This window comes from Caretta caretta, chromosome 2 (genome assembly GCF_965140235.1).
Source record: "Caretta caretta isolate rCarCar2 chromosome 2, rCarCar1.hap1, whole genome shotgun sequence".
Classification (NCBI taxonomy): domain Eukaryota; kingdom Metazoa; phylum Chordata; order Testudines; family Cheloniidae; genus Caretta; species Caretta caretta.
Genome location: NC_134207.1, coordinates 69,342,310 through 69,365,515, shown reverse-complemented (window position 1 = coordinate 69,365,515; position 23,206 = coordinate 69,342,310). Strand labels below are relative to the sequence as shown.

Here is a 23,206-nt window from a genome sequence, read left to right as displayed (position 1 = left end):
AAAGATGCTCCAAAACCAAGACCCAGGATGCTCTCCAGGAACAAAGAACCCTGTGAGAAACTACTGTAAGGAATATTGGAGAAATATTGTGCTCATTTGGGGCAAATGCAACCTAAGTCCCAGTTCAGCAACTTGTTCTGTGTGGGTAATCGTTTTACCCATTTACCCATAAACAGTAACGCTCTGATATTGCATACGTAGCAAGAAACCACTATTATATTTTAGGTCCAATGGGTTCCATACAGGCACAGGATCCACCCCATGAAGCAGCTTGCAGGATTGGGTCTTTAGGTCCTGATCCTGCAAACACTTGTGTAGATGCCTAACCTTACTACTATGAGCAGTCTCAGGTCAATGCAACTACTCACAGTAATCAAGTTAAGTGACTGCATATGTGTTTGCAGGATCAGGGTTTTAGCGTCTGTGTTTTCCTATCTGGAAGAAGCTTCCAAGTCTCCACAGAGAAAAATAAAAAACAGTTTTCTCTTGTGATTATGTAAACTTCTTTAATAGGGCATAGTGCATATTTTACTGAGTTCTTCATAGAATCTGACACACACAAAAATAGATCTGTTTTAAGACAGCGAAAAGGTAAAGATAACCTCTGAAGTACAATGAAGTATATAAGCGAGTCCAAGCTAATCATGTTTTAAACCATTTCAAATGTGAGACTGTGTACCTAAGCATACTACTTGATACATTAAAGTGTCTTGGTGGGACAAAAAAGCTAGATATTTTTAAAAATAAATCTTAGACAAAAATGCTCTAGTTAACTTTAGTGTCGGGAATAAAAACTGAGTTCAAGGAATGAAAGGAAATGTCTGGAGATGAGGAATTTCCCCACCCCTACAGTTAATGTAAGAAAAGCTGCCCTAATATTTATTTTGGTGGTATTTTTGATGATTTTTCAGTTCCCAGCTGGCCACTTCAGCTCTCAAGTAGGCAGACTGGTCAGTGAGTCATGCAGATCACATGTGGACCTCTGGTCTGTGAATGAACAAACAACTAAATTTAAAATGAAACATGGACTTCTCAATAGAAAATTCATTCCATCTTAGTTTTGCGGGTCTACTTTATACATAAAATGGGAAAACTGAAGTGTCAGTGTTACTGGATGATAGGAACAGAGCTTTATCTGGTGTTCCACAGATAATTTCAATAAAAGTTTGCTCAGGTTTCTCAACCAGTGGAGAATAGATATTAAGTAGTAAACATTTATACCTGGGGGTGGGAGAGAAGTGTGTGTCTGTCTGGAAAGAGTGGTTCCCGGGTACCAGGGAATTATGTCTTCATAACACTTTTACTCTTGGTGAGCACTATCATGGAAGTGTGGGACTGAAAGGGACCTCAGTAGATCATCTAATCCAGTCCCCTGCACTCAATGCTTTTTTTGCCTCTGTTTTCACTAACAAGGTCAGCTCCCAGACTGCTACGCTGGGCATCACAAAATGGGGAAGAGATGGACAGCCCTCTGTGGAGATAGAGGTGGTTAGGGACTATTTAGAAAAGCTGGACGTGCACAAGTCCATGGGGCCGGACGAGTTGCATCCGAGAGTGCTGAAGGAACTGGCGGCTGTGATTGCAGAGCCATTGGCCATTATCTTTGAAAACTCATGGCGAACCGGGGAAGTCCCGGATGACTGGAAAAAGGCTAATGTAGTGCCAATCTTTAAAAAAGGGAAGAAGGAGGATCCTGGGAACTACAGGCCAGTCAGCCTCACTTCAGTCCCTGGAAAAATCATGGAGCAGGTCCTCAAAGAATCAATCCTGAAGCACTTGCATGAGAGGAAAGTGATCAGGAACAGCCAGCATGGATTCACCAAGGGAAGGTCATGCCTGACTAATCTAATCGCCTTCTATGATGAGATTACTGGTTCTGTGGATGAAGGGAAAGCAGTGGATGTATTGTTTCTTGACTTTAGCAAAGCTTTTGACACGGTCTCCCACAGTATTCTTGTCAGCAAGTTAAGGAAGTATGGGCTGGATGAATGCACTACAAGGTGGGTAGAAAGCTGGCTAGATTGTCGGGCTCAACGGGTAGTTATCAATGGCTCCATGTCTAGTTGGCAGCTGGTATCAAGTGGAGTGCCCCAAGGGTCGGTCCTGGGGCCGGTTTTGTTCAATATCTTCATAAATGATCTGGAGGATGGTGTGGATTGCACTCTCAGCAAATTTGCGGATGATACTAAACTGGGAGGAGTGGTAGATACGCTGGAGGGGAGGGATAGGATACAGAAGGACCTAGACAAATTGGAGGATTGGGCCAAAAGAAATCTGATGAGGTTCAATAAGGATAAGTGCAGGGTCCTGCACTTAGGACGGAAGAACCCAATGCACAGCTACAGACTAGGGACCGAATGGCTAGGCAGCAGTTCTGCAGAAAAGGACCTAGGGGTGACAGTGGACGAGAAGCTGGATATGAGTCAGCAGTGTGCCCTTGTTGCCAAGAAGGCCAATGGCATTTTGGGATGTATAAGTAGGGGCATAGCGAGCAGATCGAGGGACGTGATCGTTCCCCTCTATTCAACATTGGTGAGGCCTCATCTGGAGTACTGTGTCCAGTTTTGGGCCCCACACTTCAAGAAGGATGTGGATAAATTGGAGAGAGTCCAGCGAAGGGCAACAAAAATGATTGGGGTCTGGAACACATGAGTTATGAGGAGAGGCTGAGGGAGCTGGGATTGTTTAGCCTGCAGAAGAGAAGAATGAGGGGGGATTTGATAGCTGCTTTCAACTACCTGAAAGGGGGTTCCAAAGAGGATGGCTCTAGACTGTTCTCAATGGTAGCAGATGACAGAACGAGGAGTAATGGTCTCAAGTTGCAGTGGGGGAGGTTTAGATTGGATATTAGGAAAAACTTTTTCACTAAGAGGGTGGTGAAACACTGGAATGCGTTACCTAGGGAGGTGGTAGAATCTCCTTCCTTAGAGGTTTTTAAGGTCAGGCTTGACAAAGCCCTGGCTGGGATGATTTAACTGGGAATTGGTCCTGCTTCGAGCAGGGGGTTGGACTAGATGACCTTCTGGGGTCCCTTCCAACCCTTATATTCTATGATTCTAAGCAGGACTACATAATAACTAGACCATTCTTGACGGGTGTTTATCTAACCTATTCTTAAAACCTCCAATGACGGAGATTCCACAGCCTCCTAGGCAATTTGTTCCAGTGCTTAACTACCATGACAGTTAAGAAGTTTTTTCCAATGTCCAACCTAAACCGCCTTTGCTGCAATTTAAGCCCATTGCTTCTTGTCCTATCCTCAGAGGTTAAGGAGAACAATTGTTCTCCCTCCTTGTAACAACACTTTATGGACTTGAAAACTATTATCATGTCCCCTCTCAGTCTTCTCCTCTCCAGATTAAATAAACCCAATGTTTTCAATCTTCCTTCATAGGCCATGGTTTTCTAGACCTTTAATCATGTTTGTTGCTCTTCTCTGGACTTTCTCCAGTTTGTCCACATCTTTCCTGAAATGTGACACGAGAACGGGATACAGTACTCGAGCTGAGGCCTTGCCAGTGAGGAATAGAGTGAAAGAATTACTTTTCACGTCTTGCTGACAACAGTCCTGCTAATACATCCCACAGTGATTGTTGCAAAAAAAGCAAACCTATTACTCTGTTGATTCATATTTAGCTTCTGATCTACTATAACCCCCCGACCTCTTTCTGCAGTACTCCTTCCTAGGCAGTCATTTCCCATTTTGTATGTGTGTAACTAATTTGTTCCTTCCTAAGTGGAGTGCTTTGCATTTGTCGTTCTGGAATTTCATTTTACGCACTTCAGACCATTTCCCCAGTTTGTTCAAATGATTTTGAATTTTAATCCTATCCTCCAAAACATTTGCAACCCCTCCCAGTTTGGTATCATCCACAAACTTTATAAGTGTACTACTCTCTATGCCATTATCTAAATCATTGATGAAGATATTGAACAGAACTATACTCGAATTGATCCCTGCAGGCCCCTCTTGATATGTCCTTCCAGCATGACTGTGAACCACTGTTAACTGCTCTCTGGGAACTGTTCTCTGACCAGTTTTGCACCCACCTTGCAGTAGCTCAATCTAAGCTGTATTTCCCTGGTTTATGAGAAGGTCATGCAAGACAGTATCAAAAGGCTTACTAAAGTCAAGATCTACCACATCTGCCGCTTCCCTCATCCACAAAGCTTGTTACTCTGTCAAATAAAGCTATTAGGTTGGTTTGACACAATTTGTTCTTGACAAATCCATGCTGACTGTTATTTATCACCTTATTATCTTCAGGATGTTTGCAAATTAATTGCTTGATTATTTGCTCCATTATCTTTCCCGGTACTGAAGTTAAGCTGACTGGTCTGTGATTCCCCAGGTTGTCCTTATTCCCTTTTTTGTAGATGGGCACTATATTTGCCCTCTTCCAGTCCTCTAGAATCTCTCCTGTCTTCCATGAGTTTTTGAAGATAATCACAAGTGGCTCAAATATCTCTTCAGTCAGCTCCTTGAGTATTCTAGGCTGTATTTTATCAGGCCCTGCTGACTTGAAGACATCTAACCCGTTCAGGTAATTTTTAACTTGTTCTTTCCATATTTTAGCCTCAGATCCTTCTTCATTTTCACAGGCATTCACTATGTTAGATATCAAATCGCTACTAACCTTTTTGGTGAAAACTGAAACAAAAAAGTCATTAGCACATCTGCAATTTCCACATTTTCTATTATTGTCTTTTATCCTCATTAAGTAATGGGCCTACACTGTCCTTGGTCTTCCCCTTGCTTCTAATGTATTTGTAGAATGTTTTCTTGTTACCTTTTATGTCTCTAGGTAGTTGAATCTCATTTTGTGCCTCGTCCTTTCCAGTTTTGTCCCTACCTGCTTGTGTTGTTTGTTTATATTCATCCTTCCTAATCTGACCTAGTTTCCACCTTTTGTAGGACTGTTTCTTGAGTTTCAGATCATTGAAGATCTCCTGGTTAAACCAGGGTGGACTCTTGCCATACTTCCTATCTTTCCCACGCAGTGGGCTAGTGTGCTCTTGTGCTTTTCATTAATGTCTGTTTGAAAAACTGCCAACTCTCTCAAACTGTTTGTCCCCTTAGACTTGCTTCCCATGGAATCTTGCCTACCAACTCCCTGAGTTTGCTAAAGTCTGCCTTTTTGAAATTCATTATCTTTATTCTGCTGTTTTCCATCCTACCATTCTTTAGCACCATGAACACTATCATTTCATGATCCCTTTCACCCAAGCTGCTTTCCACTTTCAAATTCTCAACCAGTTCCTTCGTATTTGTCCAAATCAAATCTAGAACAGCCTTTCTGCTAGTTGCTTTCTCCGACTTCTGAAATAATATTTTTTGTCTCCAGTGCTTCCAAGAAGTTACTGGATAATCTGTACCCTGCTGTATTATTTTGCCAACAGATGTCTGGGTAGTTGAAGCCCCCCATCACCATCAAGTTCTGTGCTTTGGATGATTTGTTAGTTGTTGTTTTTTTTTAAACAACTATCTCAAAGCTCTGTTGATTTTACTCTATTATGGTCTTACAGACAAACCATTTTCCTGCATAAATATCCCTAAAGCTATTAACTTAATCAAGCTCAGCTGAAAAATTGGGTCTACTTGTGGCTTTAGGCTACTTACTACTGGTTGAAGGTTTGCTTAAAAAAAATTCTGTCTTTAGGAGCTTGTTTATATTCTGTAAGTGCTGGTTGTTGTGTCTTTTTGTTTTTGTGGATTATTTTTTTTTAAAAAGATGTGTATTTTAAAACAGGATACTAGAAGATTTTTAAGAGCAGTTTTGAACCTTAGTGTTTCTGTAATTGAATGGCAAGGTTCTTACGTTGATTCACCCGTTAACAGGCGGGGGAACCCTGGAGAGAGATGCAGATTGAGTCCTGCTGATTTATTATGGCAAGTATAGCTCATCAACTCCGCCCTGTATAAAAGGGATGTGGTGTGGCTTTCTGACCACATGGAACGCAGGATTGAGGACTGAGAGTTAGCTATAGAGAAATCTTAAGTAGAGGTTTATAGGTTTGCTGTTTGATTCATGGAGAGTGGCATGCAGTTAAGAGTATTTGGTCATAAAGTGATGGTTTGAAAGGCTCCAAGAATTATAAGTGGGATTATGGAAGAGAGTATGTAGTGATGGAAGTAGATATCCTCTAAGCCTCCATCACTCCCATTTGTAAAATTTTAATAAGTGGTCACTGAATTTTTGGATACTCAACTTTAGATACCTTACGCCTGATTTTTTTTTTTCTCTGTTGAGCATTCACAACTCTAACTTAAGTAAATGGCATATACAGGTGCTTAGCGCCGCTGAACATTGTACCCAGAGGTCTCAAGTTGGGTACCAAAAATTAGTGGTCACTCTTAAATATGTTGTGCATCGGTTTACTGATGTGTGAAATGGTGTTGTTTGGCTGCTTTGTCAATTAACTTAAGAAAATTGTTTTGAGATCTCAAATGGAAGGTTCTATATTAATAAACGGCTCTTAAATTGACATTTAATTAAAACAAAGTGTCTTTATGTGCTAACAAACTATATTTGACTTCATTGCCTAGAATTACTTAGGCTGTTCAAAACCAAATAATGCAAGGATTAGAATACTTCAGACTTTGATTCTTTATGTAAACCAGACAGAATTACTGATTGGGGTTTTGGTTTTAATACTGGCCTAATAATATAGGAACATTTTGAAGCACATATTTTCACAAAGTAAAATTATAATAATTGTACATATTTTCACTGGGGTGAGATTGTTTTCAGAAGTGCATAAGTGATTTAAGAGCAGTTAGATGCCTTTGAAAATCCCACCCTTTATCTCTCTCCATCCTTTGAATTTTGCTTCTTTTGAGGGCAAAAAATCCAGTGGAACCTGCACTTCTTGTTTGTTTTCACCCTGGTGTCACTGACTGATCTTGAAATGTGATCTGCTAGTGCAGACCCTTGTGCCTATGCAGAGTCTCACTGAGGCTAAGGGGACTCTGCATGGGTAGGCTGCATTTCAGAATCTGTGCTTTTGAATGTATATTTGTATTTTTATCTTCTCCTCCTACTTCCCCATCTGGTTCTAGTCTTCTTAGACTGCAAGCTCTTCAGAAAAGGGACTGTCTCTTACTTTGTACAGTGTGGAGTATAATGGGGCCCCAATCATAATTAGGACCTCTGGGCATTAGTGGAGTATAAATGATATGACAAGTAATTAGTAATAACCTTGATTGTCATATAGTGTTGCAGTTTGCCATTCACTATAACTAGAGGGGCTGGTTCAGAATAGGTTAGGCAAGTACCATCTGCTCTAGTCTTCATTGCTTTGCTCTAAACCCAAGACTGAGACAAAAGGAAAGGAATATTTTTTTAAAGGAACCCAATACAAAGAAATAGTAATATAATTCTTAGTGTGCATGTGCATAGCGGGGGAGAGGGGTTCTCAGCACTATAAATGTGCATAACACTTTGGATAAGACATGTCCCTGTGCTGAATTTACAATCTAAAGGCCCAATCCTGAAAACATTACTGGGTATACTGTTTACTGCAATAAGCACTACACCTGATGTAAAGGGTTTGCCGATTAGGCCCACACATATAGCACTATGAACGATGGTAGCAGAAGGAGGGGAGGTTTAGGAAGAAGTAAGGATAAGGATTACAAAAATATAAGATCATGTGATTGCCTGGTTTGATATATGTGTATTTAGTTGATTCTGCTCTTTAAAAAATTGTTGTATGGTGTTTATCACACTATTTCATGGCTTGCATCTTACCAGTCTCCACTAGTAAATTGAGGGGGTTTGGGAAGGCTGGCAGGAATCTTTCTTATGTTTTATTTCTGTGTATTCCTGATAGGTAAGGGAGAACTAAGGTTTATTACACAGTGATGTCTTGGAGCTTTACAAGGAGGTGAGTGTAAGCTAGAAATAACTACTACTCCAGAATCTGCCTCTTAGCAGGATAAAGTAGTAAAATGTGATGCATTTGTCAGTTAAATGATTCCCTGTATTGTAGGTTTTAATGCCTTTAACTGTTGCCTATTAGAAATTGCCTCCTGTCTAAAGCATGCTACAAAACCTAATCCCTATAGGCTAGATAAAGAGATCTTCCTTTTACTCTTCATTCAGCTTCAGTTGCAGAATAAATGGCAACAGCATCATGTGGGAGCCATTCCGGTGAACTGTATTCTTCTACATTGCCTAGAGGGAAAAAAATTAGAATTTTCAACTGTGTGTGTGCACGTGTGTATGTGTGTAATTTCTTTTTCCCTCTTCCTGCTCCCATGTATTTTAAAAGTTCCAATTGCAAACCATTCTTTGTATGTTTATTTAAAATCCCACAATGAACACTACTGCATATAATTTGGGTAAACCAGTAGCTATTTCTACAGTTAGTTTGAAATTTGGACTTTATTTTTTTGTCTGTATTTTGGAAGGGGAAGAGGAAGAGAGAGTGAGGGAGGGAAGGGAACCCTTAAGCGTGGTTCTTCTGTCCATTCTGGAATATGTTTTATCAACTACTTCTCTTGAGCTCAATCTGGTTTCCTTGCCACCCGGGACATCTTGACAGTTTTCTGTGTAATGCTGGTTCACATTCATTACCCAGCCAAATGAATGGTGAACATACAGGAAGACACTGATTTACTCCTGATTTACACGAGTGTAACTTGAGAAAAGAATCTGGCCAGATATACCAGTACAAGATTACATATTAGAATATAGTTGGTGATACTGACTGTACAAACACCTGTTTAGACTGGTCAGTTGGGCTTATTTGATTAGGAAAAGATACTGGAGCACAGGATTTTATGCTGGGGGGGGACCAAAATCCTTATATACATGAATTGCAGATAAATGTAATGGATAAAGTAGGAATACAAATATTTTAGTGATGTATTTTTACGATTTCCCTTCTTTAATTGTCAAGTTAAACCCTGTGACACACTCCACATTTCCCCTTCCTCTTTCCTTCCCAAGTGTCAAGCTTTCCCGAAGGCTGCCTCTATTTTCTTATCCTACCGTGTCCTGCAATCTGTGACCCCTTAAATGTTTTGTTTTATGCCCTTAAAAAAAGTGGAAGCATGTATTGCATGCCTCTGCTTCCAGTGTTCTCAAATATTTATTGTGTATTTTGAAAATGGAAACTTGAAAATCACAAGCCATATACTCCATTAGCACTGGGTTATGTCAGGGTGTATATTAAATGATTACTGGTCTATATTATCAGATGATTGGACACATATTGAATGTAAAACAGTAACTTGTGTGTGTGTTGGAGTGGTCTTTGTTTTTTTCAATTAGGGAATTTTTAAAAAAGGTAAATTAGGGAGATCCTAAAATAAAGCTCATTGTCAATGGAAAGACTAACGTCCCCTTGCGTCTACACTTCAATTACACTAACCCCCTTGCGTCTACACTTCAATTACGCTAACCCAGGACTTGGACATCAGGGCTGGAGGCTCCGAACTCAAGTTAAGCTGGGATCTACAGTCAGAGCCCTATTGCATTGCCGTGTAGACGCAGCTCCTCTTGACTTTGGTCCCAGGAGTCAGGTGTAAGTATCCCACAATTCCATGAGACAACTTCCTTAGTCCTCTCTCTCCCAACAATCTGCAGTCCACTCTGTTGAAAACGGAAGTCACTCCCACTTTGAACAGCAGCAGCTCAGGTCAATGTTAACCCATTCTCTTCTGATCACTAATCTGCAAGTACAGTAATCAGAGAGCCTCCATGGTTTGCAACAGAGAGCCAATCAATCAAGTGTTTTGCAAAGTGAGCTGCTTCCTGGTAATGTGCAGGGCGGGCAGTAAAATTTTCCCACAGTGCACCGCAGTCCTAGGGCTAGAGCAGTTCAGAGGGTGGGGGTGCGCACTAAAAATTCTGGGATATGGTTACATTGACTCTGGTCTGCGCACTGTAGTTTCTTACTGATGACAAAATGGGTGTGTATGTGATATGCGGCCTCTGGTATTGTGGGTGTCTTATGTAACCACTCAGGCGAAGTTCATCACTATACATAATAATACTGTGGAGTTTGATATTGAACCTATGGGGGTGGGGTTGAGTAATCTTCCTTTGGAGCTATAAACGTGTCAGGGCTTTGTAAACTTTGTTGTACTTCCAACAACATATTTATGCGTCTTCTGCTGGAGTTAACTTGCTTTTGCAGCACGTATGTATACTGACAAGAAAACTGGGTTAGAAATCTAAGCACTTCTAGTAATAGTATTTTAGCCAAAAGTCACCTGAGAATCTCAGTAGAGCAGAATTAGTTGCTTTACGGAACACATTCTATTCCACATCTCTTTGAGCTCTAGAAAGGTACATCATTTAGCCAAACTGAGTGGAAGTTATGAAAAAAGTCTGCAAATGGTGCTAATTATTCTTGCGAGGAGCAGTTTGTGCACCCTTGATGCTGGTTTGTAATTACGGTTTAGACACAACATATACATTAAATTGTAAGCAGATATAAAACTGCTTGACTTTGAGAAAGTGAGAGAATTAAGGGGCTAATAGACATAGATCAGATTTGTGACTTTGTGTTTAATGCAAACAGTATATCATATACTGAAAATGTCTATAAGGCTTGTAAACAGTATGATTAATTTGTATCATTTAATAAGAAATCAAATGCAATGGACGAGATCCTCTCCTAATGTAAATCTCTACAGCTGTATTGACTCTGACTGAGCAATGTCAATTTCTGTCAGCTGAGGATCTGACAAATGTCACCAAAGTATTCACATAATTAACTATTATTTGTTGTACTACAAGTGATTATATATAATATAAATAAATGTACTTGCAGGAAACATTTGTTACAAAGGAAAATAATAATCATTATGTTACAGTATTCAGTTTGTATAACAGAATTATGTTTTAGTAATTTGGGGGCTCTGAATTAACTTCCCCAACCAAGCCCAGAAACACTGAATTAAGGCTTAAAATCCAACCTGAGATGGCTATTATCTTTGACCATTACGTGGAGCAAAGCTGAGAAGTAAGGTCCATCAGCATGGTCTTTCAGAGTAGGCTTGGAACTTCCCTTGCTGTTTTTAAAACAAACAGTTAGGACCAGATTGTGATACCCAGAGGAGTTGTCTTTAGAATCATAGAATATCAGGGTTGGAAGGGACCTCAGGAGGTCATCTAGTCCAACCCCCTGCTCAAAGCAGGACCAATCCCCAACTAAATCATCCCAGCCAGGGCTTTGTCAAGCCTGACCTTAAAAACTTCTAAGGAAGGAGATTCCACCACCTCCCTAGGTAACTCATTCCAGTGCTTCACCACCCTCCTAGTGAAAACTTTGCTGCAAAGTTAACTCAAACAGAGTCCCACTGAGGGGAATAGATTAAAGCTTAAGGTAGCACAATTTATCAGCTGCTAACACGTACTGAAAACATACATTTTTATCTGAGAATTCCATTGCGTTCCTCATGCGCAATAACCTGTTTTTTAAATGAAGTAGCTGGGGAGAGGGGGAGTTGTTAGTTTGTGGGGTTTGTTTTTATTTAAAATAACAAAATTGTTTGTTTTGGCTGATCTTTGTAGGACTCAACCATAAATCCGTGTTTTGGCTGTGCTTGACGGTTTAACCCCCTGCCCCCAAAACAACCCTGTTTTGAGTTAGGATTCAAATAGTTTTCTACCTATTATTTAAAAAGGTCGTAACATACTATTTGTGTCTTTTAAAAATCTTTGTAGGGAAAAAACTAACATCTTCTTTCAGAGCAAGGACCTTTATTTGGCAAGTTTCAGCCCAAAGTAACTCAGAGACAAGCCTATGAAACTCTAAAAGACATCCAGTACAGCAAGTGAGCATGGTGCACATTATTTAGCTCCTCTGACTGTCACTTACAGTGAAATCCAATAGAAAACCCTTCCCTCCTCATTACTTCTAAGGGGAGTGGAGGTATTTACCGCAATGGGAGTTGAAGAATTGTGGTAGTCAGACTCAGCACCTCACAGGATTTGGCCCTATTACATGTCTTTCTTGACCGCTAAAAGATACTTTTGTTTATAAACATTTCTATGGCGCACATCACCTTAATATTGTAATTCCAAAGTGTGTGTCTATTACTCAGTTCAAGGTTGGTTTAACTGGTAGGCAGCATGCTCTCCTGACACAGATTTTAGGAGACAGGGATAAGCTGTGGATTCCAACAGGTGTTGCTTCTTAATTGATTGATGTTTTTTAATTCTCTGGTTGGCTAGTAATATAGTGAATACTATGCATCATCAAACTATATTGATGGAACAGCTTTTTATTTTGTATACTTGTTAGGATGATCGTGGCTTCTGCCTTATTTATGTGTTAGGATAATATCTGAATTCTAGCTCTATTTCACATAGGAGTGTGGTACTTCTGGGGTATCTTAAAACAAGTATTTATCAACAAACACAGTGTCATTTTCAAACTTCAACACAGACAACTGCTTTAAATGATAGGCAATTCAAAAGGTGCCTGTCTCTAGTCATGCTGGCCAGAATTTTCAAAAGAACTCAACATCCACAGAGGCCAGGTTTTCATTTAGACACAAAATAAGTGGCCATATTTTCAAAAGATTTGCTAGCCGCTTCTGAAAATCTGGCCCATTTGTGGCACTAAGCACTTGGAAATGAGGCCCTGAGCTTCTTACACAAAAGTTGGCCCCACATATACCATGTTCTTAAACTTTTACTCGTGATTGTCTCTCCTCTGGTTTTTATTTGTGCAGCACCCACTGACTCTGTTTTCTTATTTCTTAGACTTCGCTGGGAATCATAATTGCATGTCTGAGCATAATTTGTCCCTTTGGCTACCTGCAGTTTAAATCAATAGCAGCTATCTAATCTGAGAATGCATCTGTACTGCATCTAACTATTAGCCAGCTCATCACACTGTGTGTTTTGTGCTCACTTGAAATAAGTTCTGTGATCCTGTGAAACTGAAAAGGGAGTACAGTGGTCTTCAGCTGGGTTGAGTATTTTCAAAAAGAATCTAACATCTGTTTGACTCAGAGAGTTACAACTTAAAAAAATCATGCATAAGTCTCTTTTAGGAAGGCAGTACTTATTATATATGCATGTTTATGCACATCGTAAGAAACTCTGTTTTTCACAATTATGGTGAGAGTTCTTAATATCTTGTATTCCCATGAATGTCTGACTGCACAAATAAGTTTGCAAATTTGCACATATTGCACATTCCTTTTTTTTAACTTACAAATATTAGTAGGCTATTCTCTCAGCTACATATAACCTAGTGCTTCAGGTATTTTGTAATCTGTTTGTATTGGACAAACAGTAGGTCTGTTTTCAAAGATAAATGTAGATGTTTGATATAGTGTACTGTAAACATTTATATCATTTAATACATTTTCAGCTTGCCTGCCTTCAAATATCTGCTAAATAACCATTTGTAATTGGCTGGCTGACTGAATCCTGCTCATACATCCAAAGCATGACATCTGGAATTAAGTCTTTTGCTAATTCTTAGTTAAAACAGTAGTTTTTTTTTTTCATGCGATTTATCAGTTTAATTTAGATTTTAAACTCTTTGGGACAGAAACCATGTCTTTTTGTATTTATACATCACCTACCACCATGAGGCTGCAATCGCGATTGAGCCGTTTGGATGCTACTACAATGCAAATAATAATAGTAAAATATGGTGTTGTGTTTTTGTGGGGGATGGGTTGGTTGGGTTATTTAGGGGCACTTTTTAAATACACATGAGGAGCAGACCTATTGGGTAAAGTCATATTATGTCTGCTTGGTTTAGTAGCAAAAGATTTATTATTTTGTCACATTGGTGTCCCTGTTATCTGTGTGGGCTTTACAAGGCTATGGGAATATGAGCTAGATTCTGTTCTGCCTTGATTGTCAACAGAAATATTAATGAAGTTCTGAGTGCAAAACTCGATGCTCTGTGAGTCACAAAGAACACAGCTTGACTTTCAGATTCCAGATTGAATTTGCAGGATGGCCTTAGAAAAGCTGTCTTTGGACTTTTAACAAATTGGATATGCAGTCCTTGAGAGACAATAAACATGGAACATAACATAGCACCTTTCCAAAGTTATTATCAGGAATATAACATTTTAAAGCTGAGAAAGGTTTATATGAGTTCATAACTCCTTCAACTGATAAAACATTATGATGTCGCACAAAGGTCCTGCATGGTTTACTAAAAACAAAATACAGTAACTACTTTGCCTTAGAATATCATTGAAAAATTAATCTTCGTTAATAAACTTGCTGCTAAAAAGCTAGATTATCATTCCTGCCACTATCATTTAAGCATGTTGCATAGATGTGACTTTACAAATTCTATGCAGAGATTCAACATGCTATTTATCAGTTATTTATAGTTCGTTCCTCCACGAGGTGCAAAAAGGACTCCTACTAGGGCTGGGCAAACAGAATAACTCAGATTTGGATAATTTAAATTCAGAAATCCTGATATTTGGATAACATTTTTAATAGCTCTGATCATATGATCTCACTTACAGATCATGCCCTCGGTATCTCATCTCAATCTCCTTCACAACAGGCCTTTTGTGTCTTCTCAAGAGAAACTAATTCCAGTATTTTAGGCAAGTCATTTTCCCCCTCTGTGCCTCAGTTTCCCCATCTGGAAAAATATGGCTAACGATACTGACCTCCTTTTAAAGCATTTGGAGATCTATGAATGAAAGACACGATATAAAAGCTAGTTGATGATGTTATTTATTTATTTATTTATTATTATAACAGAATAGCAGAGTTGTGTGTTTCAACAAATTTATTAACCAGAAAAACAAACAAAATACCAAGTAATTTAATATATAATCCCAGGTTGGGGTTATTGAGCTCCTCTATCCCAATGGCTCTGTCACTTGGCACTCCGTTCAGGCTCCCCTTCTCTTCAGAATTGATATGGGGCACTTAGGAAGTTGAGTGAGAAGGGCTGGCTTAGGCTGCATTCAGTGGGCAGGTAACGTCCAGCTCTCCATCTCAACTTCAATCGGTTTGGCTGGTGAAGTTGAACAGTTTACCAATGCCCAATGGAGACTAGGGCAGAACCTGAATTAGTTGGCTGACCCAACCCAGAGGAAACTGAGATCATTCAAACAGGTTGGGAAGCAACTGCAAAAAGCGACAGAAACTATAGCCCATTGGTCATGATACTCAGTTGAGATGTAGGAGACCCAGGTTCAAGTCCCTGATTCAAATCAGGTAGAGTAGAGACTTGAACCTGGGTCTCCCACAGTCATGGTCCTAACCACCAGGGTATTGGCTATACTTCTAAAGAGCTTGGTTTTGTCCTGCTTTGGAAAATTTTTGCAGGATGGGAAAACAGTTTCCTGGCCAGCTCAGATATTAAAATGGTATACCTACCCTTGTTACTCAGGTTCTCAGCTTGAAGATTTCATTGGATCTCCAGCTGGTTTCAGATGTCCAGGTTGACGAGCACTTTTAGTCATTTGTGGTTAGCAAGAAAATGTTGACCATTCTTTTTTTAAGGTGGACTTCACCACAGTTATCTGTGCCTTTCTCCTCCATGTTGGTGCTCTACATTGGGTCCACACCCTAGAACATAAGAACAGCCATACTGGGTCAGACCAAAGGTCCATCTAGCTCAGTATCTTGTCTTCCGACAGTGGCCAATGCCAGGTGCCCCAGAGGGAATGAACAGAACAGGTAATCATCAAGCGATCATTCCCAGCTTCTGGCAAACAGAGACTAGGGACACCATCCCTGCCCATCTTAGCTAATAGCCAGTGGTGGACCTATCCTCCATGAATTTATCTAGTTCTTTTTTGAACCCTGTTATAGTCTTGGACTTCACAACAGCCTCTAGCAAAGACTCCCACAGGTTGACTGTGCGTTGTGTGAAAAAATACTTCCTTTTGTTTGTTTTAAAGCTGCTGCCTATTAAGGCTCCCCTAAATCTATAAAGAGAATTTCAGAATGTAGCTGTCTGCTTAACAGGGGCCAAATTCTGCTTTCCTTATTCATGGTGAGGTATAATGTACTTGACAAGTCATGCCACTGAAATCAATGGGGAGTAAAGGACACCTCATAATGAGTAAAGACTGCAGGATTTGGCTGTAATCGGTGGTCTGTGCAGATAGATTACATCTACACTTCATAGTCTCCCCTGGTTACCTACTGATTTCTGGTTGAAGTTTAAGTTGTAAATAGATTTGGATCCTGGCTATTTTAGACATCCTCAGTACAGAGGGCAATGAAAATGATTAGGGGGCTGGGGCACATGACTCACGAGGAGAGGCTGAGGGAACTGGGGTTATTTAGTCTGCAGAAGAGAAGAGCGAGGGGGGATTTGATAGCAGCCTTCAACTTTACCTGAAAGGGGGTTCCAAAGAGGATGGAGCTAGGCTGTTCTCAGTGGTGGCAGGTGACAGAAAAAGAAGCAATGGTCTCAAGTTGTAGTGTGGGAGGTCTAGGTTGGATAATAGGAAACACTATTTCACTAGGAGGGTGGTGAAGGACTGGAATGGGTTACCTAAGGATGTGGTGGAATCTCCATCCTTAGAGGTTTTTAAGGTCTGGCTTGACAAAGCCCTGGCTGGGATGATTTAGTTGGTGTTGATCCTGCTTTGAGCAGGGGATTGGACTAGATGACCTTCTGAGGTCTCTTCCAACCCTAATATTCTATGAGTCTATGAAATGGATGGGAATTTATGGCAGGGGATTCTTAGTGAACGGCCCTTGACCCCAGAATCCCCTTTCCTCCTACCTAACAGATCTCAGAGTTGATGACCTTCACTGAATGCTGCAAGGCTCCTTTTCTTGAGGGTGAAGTTAAAAATGGGGTTTTAGGGTAAATTAAACAGGAAAAGTTATTCTTTGTGGGCAGGGAGGCCTCCTTCTAGTCTTTTGATGTAATGTTTTTATAAGGATCACACAGTTCTGTGTATCCTTGGATAAGTGATTCTTACATATTAAATTATATTTTTGGTGTATGAAGTGATTGCACCTCAATGGTGTTCTCTTGAATAGTGTGAGTGCCCTGCCATTTGTCAGATGGGTACCGAGGCTATATGGTCTTGCTATGCACTCTTGTCATCCATACCACACACAAAATACTCTAAAATTAATCCAGTAAAGATTCTGGGTCTTATTTTCTCTTTTCATTAATAAACAAGAAGGATCTGTGTCATCTGAATTACAAATGTAGCTTTCTGTTTAAATATTTTATATTTACATAAAAATAGCATATGCCTTTTTAGAGCTTTATCTTAAAACAAGGAAAATTGAAATAAATACACACTGGACAGCATTAGCTTTTGTGTTTAAAACCAGTAACTTTTTGCAGATACTCAGACTTGTTATAGATATAGGAAATGTTTTAAATAATATTTCCTCTAATTTAAGCCTTGTGACTAAAAGGAATATTCATAGATATTTAGGCCAGAAGGGACCATTATGATCATCTAGTCTGACCTCCTGCACAATGCAGGCCACAGAATTTCACCCACCACTCCTAAAAAAGACCACACACCTATATCTGTGCTATTGAAGTCCTCAAATTGTAGTTTGAAGACCTCAAGGAGCAGAGAATCCTCCAGCAAGTGACCCGTGCCCCATGCTACAGAGGAAGGCGAAAAACCTCCAGGGCCTTCCAATCTGCCCTGGAGGAAAATTCCTTCCCGACCCCAAATATGGCGATCAGCTAAACCCTGAGCATATGGGCAAGATTCATCAGCCAGATACTACAGAAAATTCTTTCCCGGGTAACTTGGATCTTACCCCATCTAAAAACCCATCACAGGCCATTGGGCCTATTTACCATGAATATTTAATTACCAAAACCATGTTATCCCATCATACCATCTCCTCCATAAACTTATCGAGTTTAATCTTAAAGCAAGATAGATCTTTTGCCCCCACTACTTCCCTCGGAAGGCTATTCCAAAACTTCACTCCTCTGATGGTTAGAAACCTTCGTCTAATTTCTAATCTAAATTTCCTAGTGGCCAGTTTATATCCATTTGTTCTTGTGTCCACATTGGTACTGAGTTTAAATAATTCCTCTCCCTCTCTGGTATTTATCCCTCTGATATATTTATAGAGAGTAATCATATCTCCCCTCAACCTTCTTTTAGTTAGGCTAAACAAGCCAAGCTCCCTGAGTCTCCTTTCATAAGACAAGTTTTCCATTCCTCGGATCATCCCAGTAGCCCTTCTCTGTACCTGTTCCAGTTTGAATTCATCCTTCTTAAACATGGGAGACCAGAACTGCACACAGTATTCCAGGTGAGGTCTCACCAGTGCCTTATATAACGGTACTAAAACCTCCTTATCCCTACTGGAAATACCTCTCCTGATGCATCCCAAGATGACATTAGCTTTTTTCACAGCCATATCACATTGGCAGCTCATAGTCATCCTATGATCAACCAATACTCCAAGGTCCTTTTCCTCCTCCGTTACTTCTAGTTGATGCGTCCCTAGCTTATAACTAAAATTCTTGTTATTAATCCCTAAATGCATGACCTTACACTTCTCACTATTAAATTTCATCCTATTCCTATTACTCCAGTTTACAAGGTCATCCAGATCCTCCTGTAGGGTATCCCTGTCCTTCTCTACATTAGCAATACCTCCCAGCTTTGTATCATCTGCAAACTTTATTAGCACATTCCCACTTTTTGTGCCCAGGTCAGTAATAAAAAGATTAAATAAGATTGGTCCCAAAACTGATCCTTGAGGAACTCCACTGGTAACCTCCCTCCAACTTGACAGTTCACCTTTCAGTAGGACCCGTTGTAGTCTCCCCTTTAACCAATTCCCTATCCACCTTTCAATTTTCCTATTGATGCCCATCTTATCCAATTTAACTAATAATTCCCCATGTGGCACAGTATCAAACGCCTTACTAAAATCTAAGTAAATTAGATCCACTGCGTTTCCTTTATCTAAAAAATCTGTTACTCTCTCAAAGAAGGAGATCAGGTTGGTTTGGCACGATCTACCTTTTGTAAAACCAATATAACAGGAAAGTTATTCAGAAACAAAAATATCACATGAAAGGCAAAAATTGCACTTTTGGATTTTGGCCCAGTAAGCCTGATCATGCTTCCAGTTAAGTCAATGGCTAAACTTCCACTGAGTTCAGTGGAAGAAGGATTAGGCCCCAATTGAAACGTGTTTAGAAAGTTACAAAAAAAAAGTGAGTTTCCATGAATAAAATATCCATCATCATCATCATGAGTATCATGTTTCGGTGCTAATGTAATTGACACACACACAGTTTTCAGAATGCAGCTTGATCTTGCTCACAGATACAGGATGAAATTTTGAACATGTCAGTGATCAACCAAAGAAGCGGCAATATGCTGTTGGAAAGGAAGTGCTTTCAAAAAATTAATTAATAAACTTCACAGGATGATGTGTGTTTTCATCTGAGAATTTATTTTGAGCACTGTATAATACATTTCCGTATTAAAAAGGAGCATTTAACTGTGATATATTGCAAGTTATCTCATTAGTCATTGCCATTTTGGATAACACCTGACAGAACAGAAAAACAGAGGAGTTTTATTTGGAATTGATACAGTTCACTGAGGATTTTGCAACATTCTGGTGACATCCTGTATTGTCCAGTTTTGTAAAGATGTTTTCATTTTACCACTGAAGAGTACATCTAGAGAAAGGTGAGATCAGAAATTTGAAAACCCATTCGAACAGAATATACAAATATGCCCCTGTGCACATATTTTCTCTACTGGAATATTAATGAATTGGAATTTTTCTGATTCATCTCCAGACTCTGAAAGTATGAACCAAAGTTGTATGTGTGTGGAGGGTTTTTTTTCTTTTGACAGTCACCTGTCCAGCATGTGTACCGACTTTCTTCTTCTATCCTGGATCCCTAAGAAATTAGGGTCTCATAAATCCTATCTTTCCCCTTATGTTTGCATATTTTCTCAACTCTTTTACAGAAATATATATTTTGTTTTATCAACAAGAGATCAGTTCTAGCTTGCTTTCTGAAATTTGGGAAATTGGCCTAAATAATCCAGTAATCCTGAGTCCTTTCCCTACAGATTTGGAGAAAGCTCCCAGGCGAAAAGCCCCCACGGTGTAACTCCGTTAACCTTCAATTGAGTTAAAGTGGAGAGGAATTTTACACACCATGTCTATTCTTCATCCTCTAAACTAGTTTATTCGCTTTGGGAATAGTAATAATTAATAAATACTTTGCACTTAGAACAATTTCATCCAAAGACTTCAGCACAGTATATTTCACAGCTAGCATAACTAACTACTGGAAAATGATGCCCCAATCTGTGGGAATCTTTGCTTCATTCCTCTTGAATGAATGCCTTAAATCAAATACAGCCATGTTACTCTGTGTAGTTGGCATGACTCTTCTGCTTCCACAGGTTTGGAGTGAGTCAGATAGGACTTAAAAAGAAAAGGAGTACTTATGGCACCTTAGAGACTAACAAATTTATTTGAGCATAAGCTTTCGTGAGCTACAGCTCACTTCATCGGATGCATTCAGTGGAAAATACAGTGGGGAGATTTATATACATAGAGAACATGAAACAATGGGTGTTACCATACACACTGTAATGAGACTAACCAATTTATTTGAGCATGAGCTTTCGTGAGCTACAGCTCACTTCATCGGATGCATACCGTGGAAACTGCAGCAGACTTTATATATACACAGAGAATATGAAACAATACCTCCTCCCACCCCACTGTCCTGCTGGTAATAGCTTATCTAAAGTGATCATCAGGTGGGCCATTTCCAGCACAAATCCAGGTTTTCTCACCCTCCACCGCCCCACACAAATTCACTCTCCTGCTGGTGATAGCCCATCCAAAGTGACAACTCTTTACACAATGTGCATGATAATCAAGTCAGGCTATTTCCTGCACAAATCCAGGTTTTCTCACATCCCCCCCACCCCCATACACACACAAACTCACTCTCCTGCTGGTAATAGCTCATCCAAACTGACCACTCTCCAAGTTTAAATCCAAGTTAAACCAGAACATCGGGGGGGGGGGGGGTAGGAAAAAACAAGAGGAAACAGGCTACCTTGCATAATGACTTAGCCACTCCCAGTCTCTATTTAAGCCTAAATTAATAGTATCCAATTTGCAAATGAATTCCAATTCAGCAGTTTCTCGCTGGAGTCTGGATTTGAAGTTTTTTTGTTTTAAGATAGCGACCTTCATGTCTGTGATTGCGTGACCAGAGAGATTGAAGTGTTCTCCGACTGGTTTATGAATGTTATAATTCTTGACATCTGATTTGTGTCCATTTATTCTTTTACGTAGAGACTGTCCAGTTTGACCAATGTACATGGCAGAGGGGCATTGCTGGCACATGATGGCATATATCACATTGGTCGATGTGCAGGTGAACGAGCCTCTGTGGCTGATGTTATTAGGCCCTGTGATGGTGTCCCCTGAATAGATATGTGGGCACAATTGGCAACGGGCTTTGTTGCAAGGATAAGTTCCTGGGTTAGTGGTTCTGTTGTGTGGTATGTGGTTGTTGGTGAGTATTTGCTTCAGGTTGCGGGGCTGTCTGTAGGCAAGGACTGGCCTGTCTCCCAAGACTTGTGAGAGTGTTGGGTCATCCTTTAGGATAGGTTGTAGATCCTTAATAATGCGTTGGAGGGGTTTTAGTTGGGGGCTGAAGGTGACCGCTAGTGGCGTTCTGTTATTTTCTTTGTTAGGCCTGTCCTGTAGTAGGTAACTTCTGGGAACTCTTCTGGCTCTATCAATCTGTTTCTTTACTTCTGCAGGTGGGTATTGTAGTTGTAAGAAAGCTTGACAGAGATCTTGTAGGTGTTTGTCTCTGTCTGAGGGGTTGGAGCAAATGCGGTTGTATCGCAGAGCTTGGCTGTAGACAATGGATCGTGTGGTGTGGTCAGGGTGAAAGCTGGAGGCATGCAGGTAGGAATAGCGGTCAGTAGGTTTCCGGTATAGGGTGGTGGTTATGTGGCCATTGTTTATTAGCACTGTAGTGTCCAGGAAGTGGATCTCTTGTGTGGACTGGACCAGGCTGAGGTTGGTGGTGGGATGGAAATTGTTGAAATCATGGTGGAATTCCTCAAGGGCTTCTTTTCCATGGGTCCAGATGATGAAGATGTCATCAATATAGCACAAGTAGAGTAGGGGCTTTAGGGGACGAGAGCTGAGGAAGCGTTGTTCTAAATCAGCCATAAAAATGTTGACATATCTATTCAGGGGACACCATCACAGGGCCTAATAACATCAGCCACACTATCAGAGGCTCGTTCACCTGCACATCCACCAATGTGATATATGCCATCATGTGCCAGCAATGCTCCTCTGCCATGTACATTGGTCAAACTGGACAGTCTCTACGTAAAAGAATAAATGGACACAAATCAGATGTCAAGAATTATAACATTCATAAACCAGTCGGAGAACACTTCAATCTCTCTGGTCACGCAATCACAGACATGAAGGTCGCTATCTTAAAACAAAAAAACTTCAAATCCAGACTCCAGCGAGAAACTGCTGAATTGGAATTCATTTGCAAATTGGATACTATTAATTTAGGCTTAAATAGAGACTGGGAGTGGCTAAGTCATTATGCAAGGTAGCCTGTTTCCTCTTGTTTTTTCCTACCCCCCCCCCCCCCGATGTTCTGGTTTAACTTGGATTTAAACTTGGAGAGTGGTCAGTTTGGATGAGCTATTACCAGCAGGAGAGTGAGTTTGTGTGTGTATGGGGGTGGGGGGGATGTGAGAAAACCTGGATTTGTGCAGGAAATAGCCTGACTTGATTATCATGCACATTGTGTAAAGAGTTGTCACTTTGGATGGGCTATCACCAGCAGGAGAGTGAATTTGTGTGGGGGGGTGGAGGGTGAGAAAACCTGGATTTGTGCTGGAAATGGCCCACCTGATGATCACTTTAGATAAGCTATTACCAGCAGGACAGTGGGGTGGGAGGATTCATATTCTCTGTGTATATATAAAGTCTGCTGCAGTTTCCACGGTATGCATCCGATGAAGTGAGCTGTAGCTCACGAAAGCTCATGCTCAAATAAATTGGTTAGTCTCTAAGGTGCCACAAGTACTCCTTTTCTTTTTGCGAATACAGACTAACACGGCTGTTACTCTGAAAACTGTAATGAGAGTTATCACTTAAGGTGAGCTATTACCAGCAGGAGAGCGGGGGAGAGGGGGAGAACCTTTTGTAGTGATGATCAAGGTGGGCCATTTCCAGCAGTTGACAAGAAT

At 40.3% G+C, this 23,206-nt stretch overlaps 1 protein-coding gene across 4 annotated transcripts in view; it reads left to right on the top strand.

The window, feature by feature from the left end:
- Positions 1-23,206, top strand: part of XKR4 (XK related 4) — a 318,504-nt gene that overhangs the window by 85,584 nt on the left and 209,714 nt on the right. The window lies entirely within an intron of this gene.